This window comes from Staurois parvus, unplaced genomic scaffold (assembly GCF_062004578.1).
Source record: "Staurois parvus isolate SC_StPar_1 unplaced genomic scaffold, SC_StPar_1.0 ptg000579l, whole genome shotgun sequence".
In the NCBI taxonomy this organism is placed as follows: domain Eukaryota; kingdom Metazoa; phylum Chordata; class Amphibia; order Anura; family Ranidae; genus Staurois; species Staurois parvus.
Window position 1 is genome coordinate 2,372,714 of NW_028318375.1, and position 19,147 is coordinate 2,391,860.

Consider the following 19,147-nt stretch of genomic DNA (forward strand, 5'->3'; position numbering starts at 1 on the left):
TACAGGTGCTGCTGTATTTCTGGTAGTTAGAGATCAAGATGCATGTCAGATTAGAAACTAGTAGGGACTAAGAGGCAGAGTAGATAGGTTGACTTGGAGTTTCAGTGCCACATGACAGTTTCTGCTGGTACAAATCTGCATTCCAGGCTGGTTGGACAGCGGTTGGAGGAGCTCCTCATCACCACAGATCTTGTCTTCAGGTCTCTGACACAAAGACAGCAACTGCATCACAATAATCCTCAGGGGCCCCTGTAACTGAACTTTGCTGCAACATTAATCTGGAGGTATTTTTTATTAATAGCTATAGTATATGTGCCCAGGTAAATGTGCACTAATCCATCAAGACTGCAGTTGGGCCCTTTTCTGATATTACCTATTTGTACATTCAATGTATGTACTACAGTATTATTCTTTTCCTAAATAAAGCTTGTAATATTTCCATACTGGCTTGCATCTATATACTGTTAGAGGTTAATTTCCCAGGAACAGAATCCCCTCTATTCACAAAACATCTGTCCTGGGTGGAGGCACTGCCAACTTTATTATCAAACCCATTCTTCCACGCAAAGGTTCTGGTTCTCTTATTTGCCAACAGATTTAGTGCACTATCTTGTTTGGGTCATTTCTCATAACTCATTGCTGAATGTGTTCAAAATGAGAGCCAAATGGAAGAATCAGGAAGCATATTGTCACAGGTACAGTGGTTCTTTATAACAAAATTTTATCTTCTATCAACCATAGGTTCTCACAACAGAGAATCTTAGAAGACGTCAACTGCATGTCCAAAGGACATTAAATGCACCTGTCAATGAACCCTGAATGATCTCAGAAGTGCCCCAAATTGATTTCTAAAAGGAGGTTGAACGTAGCTGAAAGCTGAATTTCCCATCAACACAAGCTCTTAAGAAGATCCTATAATCAGACTGTAACATACACTATATTGCCAAAAGTATTGGGACACCCCTACAAATCATTGGATTCAGATGTTCCAATCACCTCCATGGCCACAGGCAGGGGCGGACTGACCATTTGAAAACTTGGGCTCTGCCCGAGGGCCTGGGGTCAGTAGGGGGCCCCATGAAATGCTCCTGGTACCTTTTTCATAGGCTTTTTTGAGTTTGGGCAAGGCACCATGATCCCCTATTGCCCGTGGGCCCCATGAGTTGTCAGTCCGCCCCTGGCCACAGGTATATAAAATCAAGCACCTAGGCATGCAGACTGCTTCCACAAACATTTGTGAAAGAATGAGTCTCTCCCAGGAGCTTAGTGAATTAAGGCGTGGTACCGTCATAGGTTGCCACCTTTGCAATAAGTCCATTCGTGAAATTTTATTGCTACTAAATATTCCTACGATCAACTGTTATTATAACAACAACTGAGCCACAAAGTGGTAGGCCACGTAAAATGACTGAGCGGGGTCAGAGCATGCTGAAGCGCACAGTGCACAGAAGTCATCAACTGTCTGCAAAGTCAATAGCTAAAGACCTTCAAACTTCGTGTGGCCTTCACATTAGCAAAACAACAGTGCATAGAGAGCTTCATGGAATGGGTTTCCATGGCCAAGCAGCTGCATCCAAGCCTTACATCACCAAGTGCAATGCAAAGCATCAGATGCAGTGGTATAAAGCACGCCGCCACTGGACTCTAGAGCAGTGAAGAAGTGTCCTCTGGAGTGATGAATCCCGCTTCTCTGTCTGGCAATCTGATGGACATGTTTGGGTTTGGCGGTTGCCAGAAGAAAGGGTACTTGCCTGACTGCATTGTGCCAAGTTTAACATTTGCTGAAGGGGGATTTTGGTGTGGGGTTGTTTTTCAGGGGTTGGGCTTGACCCTTTAATTCCATTGAAGGGAACTCTTAAGGCGTCAGCATACCAAGACATTCTGGACAATTTCATGCTCCCAACATTGTGGGAACAGTTTGGGGATGGCCCCTTCCTGTTCCAACATGACTGCGCACTAGTGCACAAAGCAAGGTCCATAAAGAGATGGATGAGCGAGTTCAGGGTGGAAGAACTTGACTGGCCTGCACACAGTCCTGACCTCAACTCAATAAAACACTTTTGGGATGAATTAGAGTAGAGACCGCAAGCCATACCTTCTCATTCTACATCAGGGCCTGACCTCACAAATGCAATTATGGAAGAATGGTCAAACATTCCCATTGCGGACCGCCTTCCCAGAAGATTGAAGCAACTCAATATTGAACCCTACGGACTAAGACTGGGATGCCATTAAAGTTTATGTGGTACATGGATCCAGCATAGGGTGCAACATCTAGTTGCCAACATCCCAAAGGCTAGAATACCAAAAGGTATGTTCCCCTACCATTTGTAATGGGACTTGTAAGGCATCTCAAAACACAGTAGTATGAACAAATGAATAATTTTATTACAAAAACATTGTAAAACATCATTGATTTAACACATTGTGCAGACGTTAAAATCATACATAGAAATAATAGCAGAAAAGCCTGTGAACTTGCTGTAGACTGAAAAATGTTGTTCACCCTCTTCTGTGAGCCAAGAAAGAGAGAGGGGCGAGTAAATTTCAGCTGAAAAACCCGAGGCGTTTCAGAACATAGTCTTTCTTCATGGGTAAGCTGAAGGTGAGGGAAGGCCGAGAGACAGTCTATAAAATACAATGGACATTGATAAGAATTTACAATAACATCATTAGGAACAGCAAAATCAGGAAAATATATCCACACTACATACCATACAATTTTCTTTTATGATTTGACTCAATTGACACAATTATAAAAAGGACAAGAGTCATCTCCTGTTAATGTGCTCACCATCGGCACCTCAATACACTGGGGCTCGATGGAAATTGGCTTAGGGAGAAAATGGTGAGGCACACCCCCCAAGAAGATTTCTCACACTGGGATCACCACAAAATGAGACAACGGAACCATATAAGAGACTGTAAAGTCAGGAACAATTCTATAAAAGGAAAATAGATATTTACTACAACATGTGCCTTATTCTTCAAAGAAATATGACTGAATAGAGAATATCAAACAAACCAGTATCATATTAATTACCAAAGAAATAAAATTAGTGTATATGGGCAAGAAAAGAAGAATAGGCTTGCTAAATTAGAATAGCATGTCAGCGAAAAAAACTTGCAATGATAAAAGTATTATATATATATTGTGGCAGTACGGTATCCTGCCATGGTAGAAAGCATGATGGAGACCCAGGATTCTCAACCATGCAGGTTGAGGGGCTCCAGGCAGATCTCATAATGCAGAGGAAACTGGTTTATCAGTTTCCTCTTTGGTTTGTTAAGCCTGTTTTGGGACCTGTAGCCTGGAGATTTCTTAGAGATTTGGGAGGGATGAAATCTCCAATCCTGGGCCCATATTTTGGGAGCAGCCAGCGTGCTGATTGCACAGGTGTGTGCAGGCCTTTTTGTGGAGGCCAGGCCATGATTCTGGGCTCCACCCCGGCAAACGGAGTCAGGAGGGCTCCACCCCGTCAAACGGAGTCAGGAGGGCTCCACCCCGGCAGACAGCAGCCAGGAGGGCTCCAGCCTGGCAGACGGGAGGTCTCTGCCTTGGAGGCAGGTGGAAGCCAGACTAGCTGTGTGCTAGTGGTCATAATTTGGGAAGAGGCTGCAGGAGACAGACAGTGAGCTGTGTAGCTGAAAGAGCCAGAAGGCTGAATTTGTTTGATCGTGGATACCCCTGTGTGGGAAGCATTTGTGTTATGTGAACTTTCATTTAAATAAAAGTGGGCTAAAAAGGCCCTGAAAAGAAAGCGAGTAGCTGTGTGCGTTTAAAAGCTCTACCACTTTGAAGCGAGTTCCCACATATGGTGGAGGATGCGGGCAGAACTGGAGATCCCTGCAAAAGAAGTAAGTTCATCAGTTATATGAACTGTGTTTATGTGCATTGGACAGCACAATTTGTGTGTGCAGGTGAGGAGAACCTGCCTTAAAGAGACAGTGCTTCATTTCTTGGTTGCTGGACTGTGCAAAAGTGTTGTGAAGTGACTGTGAAGATGGGGCGGTCAAAGCAAAGAAAAGAAGAAAGATTTGCGGAAATGAGAGACAGAGCCCTATGGCTGGAGGGGTTGTTATCCCCAGAATTAGCCCCATACATGGATGAACAGAGTTTGCCAAAGTGGGAAGTGCATGTTGTTGCTGCTGGCAACACTGGTGAAAGGAAACCAGCTATGAATATGCAGAGTCCTAAGCTGGAAAAAGGCTGCAATGTGGGGAGCCTGGACAAGACACGCTGGCAAGAGCGATGCTTGCGATGCAGGGAGTGGGGGCACGCTGTCTCCAAATGCCCTTTGTCTCAGCCTCCATTGCAAAGTTGCATATCAAAGCAAAGGACTGCATCTGTGTTAGGCAATCTGGCTCTGAGTGCAAGGAAGGAGCGACAGCCTGACCACAAGTTTGAGAAGAATGTGGTTGCCCATAGCAACACATGTGACTTCAGGCCTGCGGACCCTGTGAGAGGAGTGTCGTCTGCAGAAGATTGTGGCAACGCAGAAATGAGAGTTCAGCGCATCTAGAGGAACCCACAAAGTTCAGCTGGGAGAATGCCATCTCCCATAGCAACAGGAGAAAGCCTGCCAACCAGAAGGGGCTACAAGGGAGATGTGGTTCCGTGTCCCAAGAAGGTTATCTGTGGAACAATACCCTGCCTGGAATGTGGTCAGTTTGGGCATGGTATCTTTACCTGCCCCAGATTATGGAATACCACTGATGAGGGTGCTACTGAGCAAAAGTCTTCATCTGCAAGCCCAGATTCGTTTTTAAAAATGTTGGCAGCCACTTCTAGCAACAGTGAAAAAGTACCTGTTGTGCCTGCAGGGGGTGCCAAGGAGTCAGAAGTGCCTGCCACAGTATCATCCTATAGCTGCATGGATGAACTGGGTGGCCAAAGCCAAGCAGAGGAGAGACTACGCACTCAAGTGAAGGCTATGACACCTGCTTCAGGAAATGGTAAGACTGTTTCAGTTTGTGGGACTGATTCCAAGGAAGTGAGAGTGTGTCCTTTAGGGAGTTCCACAATACAGATGGACATGGACTGGCTGCTGTGTGCTACCCTGAGTAGTGGGGAGGCACAGGGAACAGCCCAACGATTAGCAGGACTAAATATGGAAAAGGACATGGGGACTCTGCATGTGCCTGCTATAATCCAGCAGAAGGCTGGTGAAGTTAGACTAGGGGTGACCAAAACTGTCATGGCACCGTGTTCCTTAGTGACAGGTGCTGCAGAGATGCCCAGGGAAACCTCCAAGGAGCCCGCAGTGACGGAGCAGAGGATTTCCCAGGTCAGCTATGGAGCTGCTAAAACTGAATATAGTGTCCCTTTAAAGAGAGAGAGTGCTGTGAGGCATGGCTCACAGGCTGCTCAGCTGGGTAATAGCCAGGGACTACCCGCAATGGCCGCAGTCATGTCTATATGCAATGAGAATGCTGATGGTCATGCCGACAAAAGTGTTACTGTTGGTAAATGTAATGTTATGGTTGGTGATGGGCTAGCACAGCTCACTAAGGATAAGAGTGTTGATGTGAATATGAGTAAAAATATGTTGTTGCCCTTGTCAACACTATACAAAGCTGCAAAGGTGTCCATGGAAACTTCCTGGGAGCTCTGTGTGTTGGAGCCAGAGGTTGCCTGGGACAACTATGTTGCTGCTCTGGACGAGAGAGTACTTGAACCAAATGATGATTTAAATGCTAAAACTGAAATCTTTGAAAATGCTCATGGTGATAAGGGGTTAATGGAGTCTGTCAGTAATGACAATAGGTATGGAAGTGTTCCTGAGTTGAATGAAGCGCCATCAGAGCACGGTGGTGAGGGTGTGGTATTGCAACCTGTTGAGGTTAAAAATTTAGTGCCACAGTTTTGTTTGAACAAAAGTGATATATGTGATGTGTCTGCTGAGCCACTCTGTCCTGTGTCTCCTCCTGCAGTTGATGGAGTACTGCGTAGTACCTCTGATTGGAGCGCAGAGAAAGTAGACTGGGACAGATGGGCTGAAAACCTGTTGGCTTTGTTGAAAGGGACCTCTGCTTCCAACAGTGGAGTGGACACGACTTCTGCTGTGCTAAATGGAGGGACTGCAGAGCAGCTTATAGACAAGGGCACACTTGCTGTTGCTGCAGTTGGTCTCCCTCCCAATATGGACGGGCCAAGTGAGATTGAGCACATAGCAGAGATCGTGCCCACAAACCACAAAGGATCCAATGGTGTGGGAATGAATAGTGTGATCCCAAATGAGCCGGTGTTGGTGGAAGGGTCAGATGGCACAAATCAAGTGATTGGGGTCAGTAAACAACATGTAGAATTATGTTATGACGGTCAGGTGTCAGGACAGTTGCTGGAAGAGGTTCATGTGCCAGTGGAGCTGGTGGATAGCGACGTTGCCATGGGAGACAACCACTCCACTGTGTGCACTTGGTCTCCAGACACTGCCCTGCCAAACATTGAAATTAATTCTGACAAAGGTGTGGATGTTTCTGACCATGAGGAAAAATGCAAGACCCTTGTAAATGTTGATATTTATTATGATGAGGAAAAGTGCGATGCACTGGTAAATGTCGATCATTTAGTTTCGGTGGGTGAACATAAACCTAATGATGGACCTGAAGGTCAAGTGGACATGTGTGCTGATAACCCTGAAACATGTGATGTGGTAGACACAGCTGAGCTAAAAGCTGCAGTTGAATTAGGCCCCCTACAGGTTCAGGAGGGTGCTCTGGGAAGAGAAACTTTAAATGGCATATCTGCCCTGAAGGAAAACTTTAAGGAAGTGGATTATTTAAAGAGGTCCTCTGACATGAAAACATCTGAAGCGCTAGACAATCGGTCTGTCCTTCAGAAGGAGAGTAGGACATTGCTGTCGTCTGAGAATGTCAGTGACCAAAGGAAGCATGCAGTGTACGGAGGGAAACCAACCGAGCTAGGTTTTGTCAGTAAGAAGATGCATGTACATAGAATGCAGAGAGGGACTAAGGTAACCCCAATAAAAGAGCCCACACTTTTTGTGTGTAAAAGCGTGACCCCTTCAAAGGTAAAGGGTAACCGGCTGTTGAAAGTGCAGCGTAGCTTTAATATTATCAGACACCTAAAGCTCAGGCGTCAACCTCATCCTCAGAAAGGTATTAAATTTTGGAAGTTCCTTAATGGGAAGGTGACTTGGGTGGCCCCAAGGAAAATAGAGAGGCAACGCTTTTGGAAGCGTACCCGTAAAAAGGCACAGTGTCTTTATAGAGCCCAAGTCCGTGTGCTAGGAGAACACAGGGAAAGTCGCCTCCTAAGACAGGAAGGAAAGTTTCCCTTTGAAAGTGAGGTCAGTCAGGAATGGGCTCATATGGGTGAAGGCTGGCACAGAGGTGCCAAATTAAAGAGTTTGGGCTTGTGTGTTCTGCCCCCTACGGGATCAAAACAAAGGGGGGGGGGATATGTGGCAGTACGGTATCCTGCCACGGTAGAAAGCATGATGGAGACCCAGGATTCTCAACCATGCAGGTTGAGGGGCTCCAGGCAGATCTCATAATGCAGAGGAAACTGGTTTATCAGTTTCCTCTTTGGTTTGTTAAGCCTGTTTTGGGACCTGTAGCCTGGAGATTTCTTAGAGATTTGGGAGGGATGAAATCTCCAATCCTGGGCCCATATTTTGGGAGCAGCCAGCGTGCTGATTGCACAGGTGTGTGCAGGTCTTTTTGTGGAGGCCAGGCCATGATTCTGGGCTCCACCCCGGCAAACGGAGTCAGGAGGGCTCCACCCCGGCAAACGGAGTCAGGAGGGCTCCACCCCAGCAAACGGAGTCAGGAGGGCTCCACCCCAGCAAACGGAGTCAGGAGGGCTCCACCCCAGCAAACGGAGTCAGGAGGGCTCCACCCCGGCAGACAGGAGCCAGGAGGGCTCCAGCCTGGCAGACGGGAGGTCTCTGCCTTGGAGGCAGGTGGAAGCCAGACTAGCTGTGTGCTAGTGGTCATAATTTGGGAAGAGGCTGCAGGAGACAGACAGTGAGCTGTGTAGCTGAAAGAGCCAGAAGGCTGAATTTGTTTGATCGTGGATACCCCTGTGTGGGAAGCATTTGTGTTATGTGAACTTTCATTTAAATAAAAGTGGGCTAAAAAGGCCCTGAAAAGAAAGCGAGTAGCTGTGTGCGTTTAAAAGCTCTACCACTTTGAAGCGAGTTCCCACAATATGTATATATATATATATATATATATATATATATGTGCCACACCACAGCTGCTACAGACTCTCTGCACCTTGTTCTAAACAGGCAGCACAGATCCTATCATGATCAAGAAAAAGTGCTAAATTGGCTAAATGTAGGTCTAGGTGGGTATAGGGACTTCCATCTGGATGGTAATCTTCTTAGAGAAAACTGGATAGCGACAATGACCAAATGCACAATGTAGTGCCAAAGACACACTGCATAGAGCTAATAAATCAAACACACCCGGGGCTTCCTCACTTCCCCATCAATCCCTCCAAGGTAAACTTGTTATTCGTAGTGCAAACTAGAAGGTAATAGAAGAGCAGCCCATTCTCACCTGAATCCCAGAGTAATTATCATAAAACAAGCCCATCGTGGTACAGCAACCTGTGTATCAAGAGGTCCAATGCTTTTTGCATTAGTAGTGGTTTAAATATGGCATCAGAATGCCGGTGCGTGCGCAGTTCATGTGCCTGTAAAGGCAGGCGTCCCAATACTTTTGGCAATTTAGTGTATGTAGTCAACATTAAATACAGAGGACTTTTCCAGAGAAAAGTATTTTTTTAGACTTTTATTCAGATTGCAGGAAACAATGTACGTGTCTGTCCCCTGAGGGGGCCATTGGAAACAGACAATGATACAGCAGCTGCCTGACTCAGACACAATTCTAAGCACACTGACTAACACAGGCTCAGTCTAGGGGGGTGTCTTTTTGTGGATTTATTGCAGAATTCAAAGAAGAGAGAAGGAAGAGAATGCAGGATACTCCAAAAACGTTAGCAATAAATAACAGGACGACAAACTTCAAGCAGAATCCACTAGTAGCAGCCTTTGCTGGGGATATAAAGGGATGGTCGGCTAATTTGGGACTCTATGTGAGCAGGCCCAGTCCTTACAGCAACCTTTTCATTGAGGGAGAAAAAGGTCCTTCTTCAGACCCGCCTCCACAGGCAATGTCCTCCAGCAAATGTATTTGAATTCATTTCCTTCAGGCCCTCAGCTGCACACATGCCGAGGTCTGACAGCAGCTCTCCTCAGAACACACACTGGCTGACTACCAAGAGGATAACCCTCTGAACAGGGGCCTTCTGAACATTTATCATCTCCTCAGCCACCTTCTAGGTGCACCTTTCCAGGGATTGGCTGAGGTCCAATAAATATTCATAACGTAGTGTTTGACCCTCCCACTCTATTTTCTGGAAACTTCTTCCAGAAGCAGGCAGAAGTAATAAACCACCAAACTTAGGGGAACCTAAAAAAACAAAAAACGGATCACTACACCACCAAGTACAACACAGCCAAACTAAAGTTAAAGTGATTGTAAAGGTTTCCATTTTATTTTTTAAAAATCATAAACATGTCATATGAACCTGCTCTGTGCAATGGATTTGCACAGAGCAGCCCTGATTCTCCTCTCCTGGGGTCCCCCACTCGCTTTCCTGGCCCTTCCCCCGCCGAGTGCCTGCCATAGCAAACTGCTTGCTATGAGGGCACTTGTGCATGCTCGCTCCATAAGACCCACAGAGAGGCTGAGCTTCCTCATCCCACCCCTCCTCCCTCCTCATTAGGCTTTCATTTACATATTCAATTGAGTACTGATGTGATACTTTTTTTATTTGCACTAACACAATTTTGAGCACTAGCTTTTGGGGTATGTCCCCTTCTTCAAGGTCCAGGCAGTACTATTTTACAAAGTTTTAGCAGAATGTTAGAAGAGATGTTGAAAGGGGGAGAAAAAAACAAAAAATCAAAAAAAAAAAACCCAGAAAGAAACACACACACAAACAAAAAGACTTTGCTTTTGCTGTGTCTTAGCTCTACTCTAATCCTAGTCCTTTAACCATTGCTGTGTACATTTGTTTGTGTGTGTTTCTTTCTGGTTTTTTTTTTGGATTTTTTGTTTTCTTCTCCCCCTTTCAACATCTCTTCTATCATTCTGCTAAAACTTTGTAAAATAGTACTGCCTGGACCTTGAAGAAGGGGACATACCCCGAAAGCTAGTGCTCAAAATTGTATGTTAGTGCAAATAAAAAAAGTATCACGGACAGTACTCAATTGTTTCTGTCGCAAGTGCACTAATACTGCTACAATCACCTCAAGCATTTACATATTCAAAAACATTATAAATACTATGTAGTCAATGAACGTGTACCTACTATGGGCAAACCACAGATTTAACCAATCTTTTATAAAAAGATCCCCCCAAAGAAAATTGCTCAATATTGCTAGTTTGGTCAAATGTCTAGCAAAGTTTTGAAAGAGATTCATCTTCTGAGCTGAATGTCAGCTCCTGGCAGCTTGGCACTCATCCAGACACTGAGCTCTGCAGCACGCTAGGTGTAAGTAAATCCCCATAGACTCTCTGGAGTTGACTACTTCAATATGTTTTATGCACTTGGAGACTGAAAATGTTACTGGGCCAGGAGAACACTGCTAGGAGCTAAATTTTCACAACACACAATCTCTGAATGGCAGTCACTTATGTTAATGTGATTTACAGCTTTGTACATCCAGAGATAGGATCTTTTAGGTGTATCAGCAGGAGAGGTGCAGAAGTAATAGTGTTTTATATATAACATATACTGTATATAGAATTGAATATATAATGGTGTAAGACATATTTTCTTTATTAGAATACCATAAAAATGATATACAGTATATACTATATGTGCACAGTATTTTTTTCTTTTTCTTTAGTCAGGTAAATATGAAGTATTGCATTGCAAATAAGTATTATGTAGTGTTCTATCCACACGAGTCAGAGGAGTACTCCCTTATCTGATGGCTCTATCTAAGGTTTCATATGGGCAGAGTGAACCTAAAGGCAACTCCTGCTCCAAGTTCAAAGGCAAGATCAGTGAACTAGATATCACAACTACAGAACTAGATCTGCTTATAAAGGGACTAGGTCCTCAATCTGCTGAATTTATCAAAAGACCCAAAGCTGTTCACATTGACAACTCTGATGCAGGTGTGTAGTTTCAGCAGTCCTGAAGCCATTGAGGATGCTTTATTTAAAATGTTTCAAACCTTCCCAAAAATATCTGGCTGGGAAATTCTGAAGTTTCAAAAACTCAGTGACCTTCTCTTGGAGCTTCAGCTCTCCAAAGCTCATACCCACCAATTTGGCCTCAGTTACCTACTTACTGCTCGAGGGGTTAATGCAATTGACTCCAGGTTACCTTATGGTCCTCAATCTGCTGAATTAATCAAAAGACCCAAAGCTGTTCACATTGACAACTCTGATGCAGGTGTGTAGCTTCGGCAGTCCTGAAGCCATTGAGGATGCTTTATTTAAAAGTTCTCAAACTTTCCCAAAAATATCTGGCTGGGAGATTCCAAAGTTTCAAAAACTCAGTGACCTTCTCTTGGAGCTTCAGCTCTCCAAAGCTCATAACCACCTATCTGGCTTCAGTTACCTAGATACTGCTCGAGGGGTTAACGCAATTGTCTCCAAGTTACCTTATGGCATACAGGAAAAATGGCCATCACTTGGATCATGGAAGAAAATAAAGTTTCCTTTCCTTGCCTTTTCTACTACTGATACTAAGTTTCTTCTTTTTGGAGTCCAACCCTTTCTGTCCAACTTCTCCAAGGCCTGCAAGCTCACACATTTCACATAGAGATTGCAGAGGCCCAGTGTGTGTAAAGGACTGATACTCTAATCGGCACCTACTACAGTCCCTGAAGAGACTAATCAGACTAAGAAAATCGAGAACCCAAATCGCCAATGTCCCATACATAACAAACCACACCCACTTAGGAAGTGTATTGTCAAGGCTGTCCTCTCTCCACAGTTATTTTTTATCTTAGCCATAGAGCCATTCTGTAGATATGTCAGATCACATCTCAGGTTGAAGATCAAGAACACTTCTCATAAAATAACACCCTACATTGACAACCTACTGTTTTACAGGAAAAATCCCTTTATAACACCTCTTTCTGTCTTAAGAGAATTTGTGTCCTTCCACTCACTTTCCAATTACAAAATCAACTTACCAAAATCAGAGGCCTTGAATGTAACTCATTCTCAGAACTGGTTGAACACTTGAAACCTCACTTCCTAATTGGGTACTGTCTGCTGTCACCTACCTAGGAATACAAATCCATGCAGGTCTTACCTGTTTAGTTGAACTCCTTTTCCTTCATGCCCTTCAGAAAGACTTTGCTACCTAGGGTAAATCTTTGATTACCTGGTTTGGTAGATGTACTGAAGATGAATGCCTTATCCAGACTGCTTTACCCACTACAAACCTTACCAGTACATATTTCCCAACACTTACGTAATGCTATTCGATCAGAATTTATATGGGCAGGGGGACTCACCTCAAATTTCAAAGGACATTTTGCTAATACCCAAATTTAAAGTGGGGATTGGATTTCTCAACCCGGTTTGTGACTTACCTAACAGGTATAATTGATTTGTGTTGCCATAGGGAAACCAAGAAATGGGTTTCAGCACAACACAACTCCCCACCGCTCCTCTTTGCAGACGCTCCATGGATAGGAGTCAACGTTCACCCACTAATCAGAAATCACCCCTAATTGGACCCACCTGCTAGCATATCTGCTAGCATTTCACAGAAATGGAATACCCTGGGGTACCCTTCTCCCCCGTTCCCTATCATTAGCCATCTTAAATTCACATCAAGCCAGGAGGACAACGTTTTCCAATCCTGAATACAACACAGTAAGTTTCAGGTAATTAATTTTCTCCAAAACAAGCTGGTGGAATCTATACATCCACCTTAGATCTAGAGATTCTCAAACTGGGCTTCTGGAGATGTATACAACTCTCAAATTTCCTAGACTCCCTGCCAAATCCTAAGACCTTTGGCAGACCTATTGCTTCATGGAATTTTGCACCAAACAAATTTCTAAAGAGCACACTATCAGATACACACTGTTCTATAACTCTAATTGCCCCCTGACTCCTTCATACAAAAATAGGAGAAGAAAGACTTAAATACATCCTTCTCAACAGAACAGATGGAACACTTAATACTCTTTTCCCACAAAGTCTCAGTTTGTAATAAGTATCAAGAACTAAATTATCAGCTCCTGACCAAATAGCGTAGGAACATGCAGATGTCAGTGGAGCCTTAGACCTCAAGTAATGACTGAAAGGAAAGCCTGCCTCTGGCATCAAAACCTTCTAAGTGCCATATCTAGGGTAATTAGGCAGATTAGAAGCTATGACATCACTGGATGCATGCTTGTTCAGGTCAGTGACAAGTATTAAATGAAAACGCAATCAGACAACTAATATATTCAGAATGAGGTTCAGCATTGGCATCCTACATATTATTCTCAAAAGAGGTTTAACTTAATACAGTTATTTGATGGTTTATATTACATCTAAATTGACAGATATTCTTAGGTGTTCACATAAACAGATTCTTTATATCTGTAGTGCTAGAAATTAATTTGCGAGGGCCCATTTACAATTTTGCAGTGCATTAGCATGCATTGCATTAGCATGCATTGCATTATGTTGGCCTATTAAAATCATTGGGCTGCCAATGCACCAAACCATTATGAAAATTGTATGCAGCTAAACAATTTTAAAGTGATACTAAAGGCTTGTTTTTAATGTTTTTAAAATAACAACCATGTCATACTTGCCTGCTCTGTGCAGTGATTTTCCACAGAGCAGTGCCAATCCTCTCAAGTCCCTCAGTGGCGTTTCCGGTTCTTAGCCCCTTAACAGTGCCCCATAGAAAGCCACTTGCTATGGGGGCACTGGTGCTTGCTTGCAATGGAGGCCCGCTCTCTGCATCCATAAGACAGAGCAGAACATAATGCGGCTCGACCCCCTATGCTCCCTCCTCACAGCTGTGATTGACAGCAGTGGGAGCCTATGACCAAAATTATTTTTTGAGGATTCTGTCTCCCAGCCCCTGTATTTGCAGTTCCTTTTTAATTTTTTTAAATGATCATCCTCTATGCAGGAAGACATCTGCCGGAGTCTGAATTAAGGATCCAAGCTGGATTACTATCTCCAGACACAGGTCATCCTATTGCATACATGTCTTGTACTGATGGGCAGTGAGGAGGTTGGGCATCAGCAGTGACAAGCAGTCCAAGTAGTTACAATGGCTCCCGTAGGAATACCTCAGCATAACACTCACTTTAGATGAAAGAGCATTGTCAACCTACAAGAGGAAGGTCCTAAGGATGGCACTTTCATTTATTTGCAAGAGGGATTATCATTAGATGTGTGCGATTCGTTTAATTCCAAATCAAAATTTGGATGAAATTTTCGATATTCTGAAATTCAAAATCCAAAAAATCCAAAATTTCAAATCACAATATTAACAAATTTCAACAAATCAAAAATAAAATTATAATGAAAAGAATATCATAATTAGAAAATGACTGAGAAATCAAAATGGAGACATATTGCACATAAATACAGTAAGGTATAAAAGTGAAATAAATTGATGATTCCTGTTTTAGATGCATTACAGAATAGAAGAGAAAATAGAATAAAACAGAAGAGAACAGAAAAGAATAGTATATAACTAGGGGCAGACTGACCATTTGGAAACTTGGGCACTGCCCGAGGGCCCGGGGTCAGTAGGGGGCCCCATGAGATGCCCCTGGTGAATTTTTCATATGCTATTTTGAGTTTTGGCAAGGGCACAGGGGCCCCATGATCCCCTATTGCCCGGGGGCCCCATAAGTGGTCAGTCCGCCCCTGTATATAACAGAATAGAATATACTAGAAAATAAAAGAATAGACTAGAAAAGAATAGAATAAAATAGAATGGAGCCGTTTTCTGAAATACAAATTTCAAAATTCAAATTGATGTGAAAATAACAAATATACAAAATGAATGCAAACATACAAAACAACTTCCAAAAACAAATCATTCTCTCATAATGAATATGACAAAACAAATTATTAACTTAACAAACGAATCCGAAACAAAACACATTTTTCCATCTTGCACATCTCTAATTATCTTGGAGCGTTTCACATATTGGATACAGTTGTACTCTAAGCTGTTAAGACTGGAAAATTGAGATGTGAAAGAAAGCAGTACAAATGGTTAAAAAGGGCTAGAATGTTTACAAATACCAGACAAAATCACTACTTTAGAAAAAGTGACAACTCCAACTTCCTTGCATTATTTGTAGCCAGTAGTAAAGCAACTTCATGTCTCCCTTTCCTTTATCATTACCAACCTGCATCATGCAATAGAAATGGAAATATACGTGTCCAGGTTCTTAAGAACTTCATATATGCAACACATGGATACTAAGGAGACGTTGCCACTTGTTAACCCTTGCCTATAGCAAACTGTTGCTTGTAAAATGGGGATTCTTAGTTACCATATGCAATACATGTTCAAGCTGGCCAACTGCGCCAAAGTGATCCGTTTACCTACTGGTGCTGTCAACCCTCTTCAGCTTTGTAATTTTTCTCATTGTGGATGTACATGGCTTGATTTTGGTCCAGAGCTGTTTTCACCTCCAGCTGCATCTGACCCATATTGTCAGTACATGTCCACACTCTCCAGAGTAGCTATTTTGTCACATAAGAGTTGGCAAATGGCATGCTAAAGTAGAGACTGGCCAGAGAGGGATCACTTTGACGCAGTTGGCCAGCTTGAACATGTATTACAATGTGTATGTGAACTAAAAATTCCCATTTTACAAGCAACAGCTTTCTGTAAGCAAGGGTTAACAAGCGGCAACACCCCCTTAGGGTCACATGTGTTGTATATATAAAGCTATTTAGGAGCTAAACACTCATGCCTCCATTTCTACTGCAAGGTGTAGGTTGGTAACAAAAAAGGGTGGGGATGGTGTAAGTTGCTTTATCACTATCTGTAGTCATATATTTACTGTACTGCATTTCCTATGTATTATATATTGATTAGTTTGGTGGGGTTTTTTTTTTTTTTTTAGATCCACCTGGTTACTTGCATAGACAATCCTGTTTATCTACTGGTGTGGTCCATGCTCTTAAATTTTGTAAATACATATAAATATATGGTATATTGAGCGGCCTTGGTGTGGTAGTGTAGCTTCCACATAAATATGGAAATGCTGTGTAGCTGACACCTGTTTTTGGTCCCATAGCAGTTGTATGGTCCAATATATATCCTTTATAGCAGACTGTACAACTAAAAGGCCCACAACTGTCTGCTTATGTAGCAAATGCATTTGGGAAATACAATTGGATACAAATATTTTTTAAAGTTTGAGACCCTCTCTGACTGCTATGTAAGCAAATAGTATCTAGCAAGAACATGGGGACATGACCTCAGCCTAGCAGAAGGGAAGTTTTAGCAATAACCCAAAAAAGTATCTTTACCAAAAGAGCAGTTGGTGCTTGGAACAGACTTCCAGCAGAGGTAAGGTATGAGACAAACCTAGACCTATACTTAAATTAAAAAGGAAAAAAAAACTAGGTCAGACTGCATCTTTTTCTGCCATCACTCTTCTATATAGTCTCCATCCACCTTTTCTTAACTGTTTCAACACAGAGAAACCCTTAATCTAACTCTCTGGCCTCGGGGAGCCCCTGCTAAACGTTACTATAATTACAACATGTGATACATAAACATGATGGCCAGTAGGAAGAATGCTCCTTACATTTGGGATCATTGGGAAAAATAACCCCCTTATAGATAGCTAAAAAAAAAAAATCACAAGTGTCAGTAGGAACTTGTCTAAGGTAGAAAATGCTCAAGGAACCCCTAGTAACCTCTGGTGGAACCCTGGTCTAGATAAATTGCCATCGAGTCAGACTGGGGAAGAAAGGTGGGGGGGGGGTTCTTTAGGATCCATTTACATCGTAAAATAAGTGGGCGAGGCAGTCCATTCATCTGAATAGACTCCCTGATGCCCCAAAATGGTGCTTATTCCATTTCTGGTAGTGAACTGCACCACAAATCACATTTAGTTCATAGTTTTGGGCTTCAATGCACATCAAATGCATGGTACCGTATTGCACCAATGCATTTACTGTGCCTTATCGCAAAGTAATGTGAATGGGCTCTTATGACTTTGTTGTGAGTTTCAAAAACATGTACTTATGTCCTTTATGTAAATTATCACCAACATTTTCTGCAAATGAAAAATCGTTTATAAATTGGTAACTTTATATTTTTTTTTTTTATTTTTTTTTTGTGGGTACTTCAGTAGATTCAACTGCAAGAGATCAAAGTCTTTATATTGCTAGACCTTTGCGTTTTATATATATATATAATTTTTTTTTTTTTTTTTTGTTGGGATTATTTATTGAAGTTTATGTAGTGGATACATACTGTTTTTTGCAGGAATATAAGATACTCTTCACAGTATTTATATCAGAGGTCTCCAAACTATAGCCTGCAGGCCACATATTGCCCACATCTGATGTGCAGTTTCTGCTTTGAGGGGATTCTGATTTAAGGGGTATCCTGATGGGGTCCTTAATGTATGGGTGGAACTCTGCTGTGCATTCTGATGGGGACCCTAATGTAAAGGGGACTCTGATGAAAAGTGCAGACAGAATGTTTTTTAGTTTGCCCTTTATTAATGGTTCAGGTTTACTTGGATTTTGTTTCCTTTGCTTTTACTGAAGCTCTTTCTACTCTGAATCGTATCAATTATGAAAAGGCTCTACGTAAAATGTATTTATATATTAAAGTGTTTTTTTCTTTTTTGTTCTTTCCTCCCCCACAGGCCCTCATACTGAAAAGTTTGGAGACCACTTTGAGTGGGTAGTGTGGGTATGATTTCATTTAAATTGGATTGATTAGTGGTAAGCTGTACAATTCTGTATATTTAACGCCTATTGTGTTTTCTTCATACCTAGCCTATATTGCTCATTTTGTAGTGTATAACAAGGGTAATGCACTTTTTTTTTTTTTGTGAGAATTATAATATAATTTCTAGCTTTATAAACAATCCTGTGGTTTGTTGTATTCTAAATTCCTGGGCTCTATTCTCCTGACAATAGGATGTTGTGATGTGTGTACACACTAAGTTATTGCCCTCTTCATAACCTGCGTGCTTTCTAAACAAAGCTCCAGACCTTGTTCACCATTGAGGCTGTTGAGTTGTAAATGAACATTGGAGTTACACAGGACTTGACTGGTTACTCCTTCCTATAGAAATGGCTGGGCAGACAGTGGAGATGATGTAAAGCCTATTATTCATGGGGGGGGGGGGCAATTTTGTGTTGCTCCCCAATGAGGTACATCAAGGAAACAAGGGGGGCTTGATGGGTTACTTTAGACTTGTCATTTCTTCTAATCACTGTAAATGGGATTCAGGCTGAGAAGTTGGACACATCAAGGCACATTATGGAAAGTCTTTCACAAATGTCATGTGCCTGATAACCCCAACAGAATTGGTGTCAATATTGCCAAATTAACCATCAATATTCCAAAGTTCGGTCCCTTTCATCTTGTTCTTCTGTAATTGTAAACTGAGAATATTCTTAAGCCTTGCCAAACTTGTTACAATCTGATTGTATAATCTCCTTAGAACTGTCAACAACTATGTAGTGTAAGGGCCTGTCTGATTGGATGGGTTGGGTAGCTTCTCAGATTAGTTTTGGTAAATTTTAAAGTTGATTGGGCAAAGATGGTATGGTCACATTAAGGAGTATAGTGACCCAGAAGATGACCACATGTACTGCAATCTATGAAATAAATAAAAAAAAAAATGGCCAATTCGTTGTAATCCATAGTCAATCCCAGCATCCGGTTTTGTCATGACAACACCAAAATTTAAAAAAAAAAAAAAAAAAACCCAGATGCACCCCAACCCTTCTGCACCTGCTGATCACTCACTGCAATCTGACATTTGCTGGTAAGGCGTTAACTGGGTGGAGCTAGCGGTGACATCACCACTTGCTCCACCTAATTGTTTGCCCAAAGCATTGCACCTGACCTGTGGTCAGGTGCATTGCTTTAGCCAATCATGGAGCTCTCAATGTACTGAGTGGG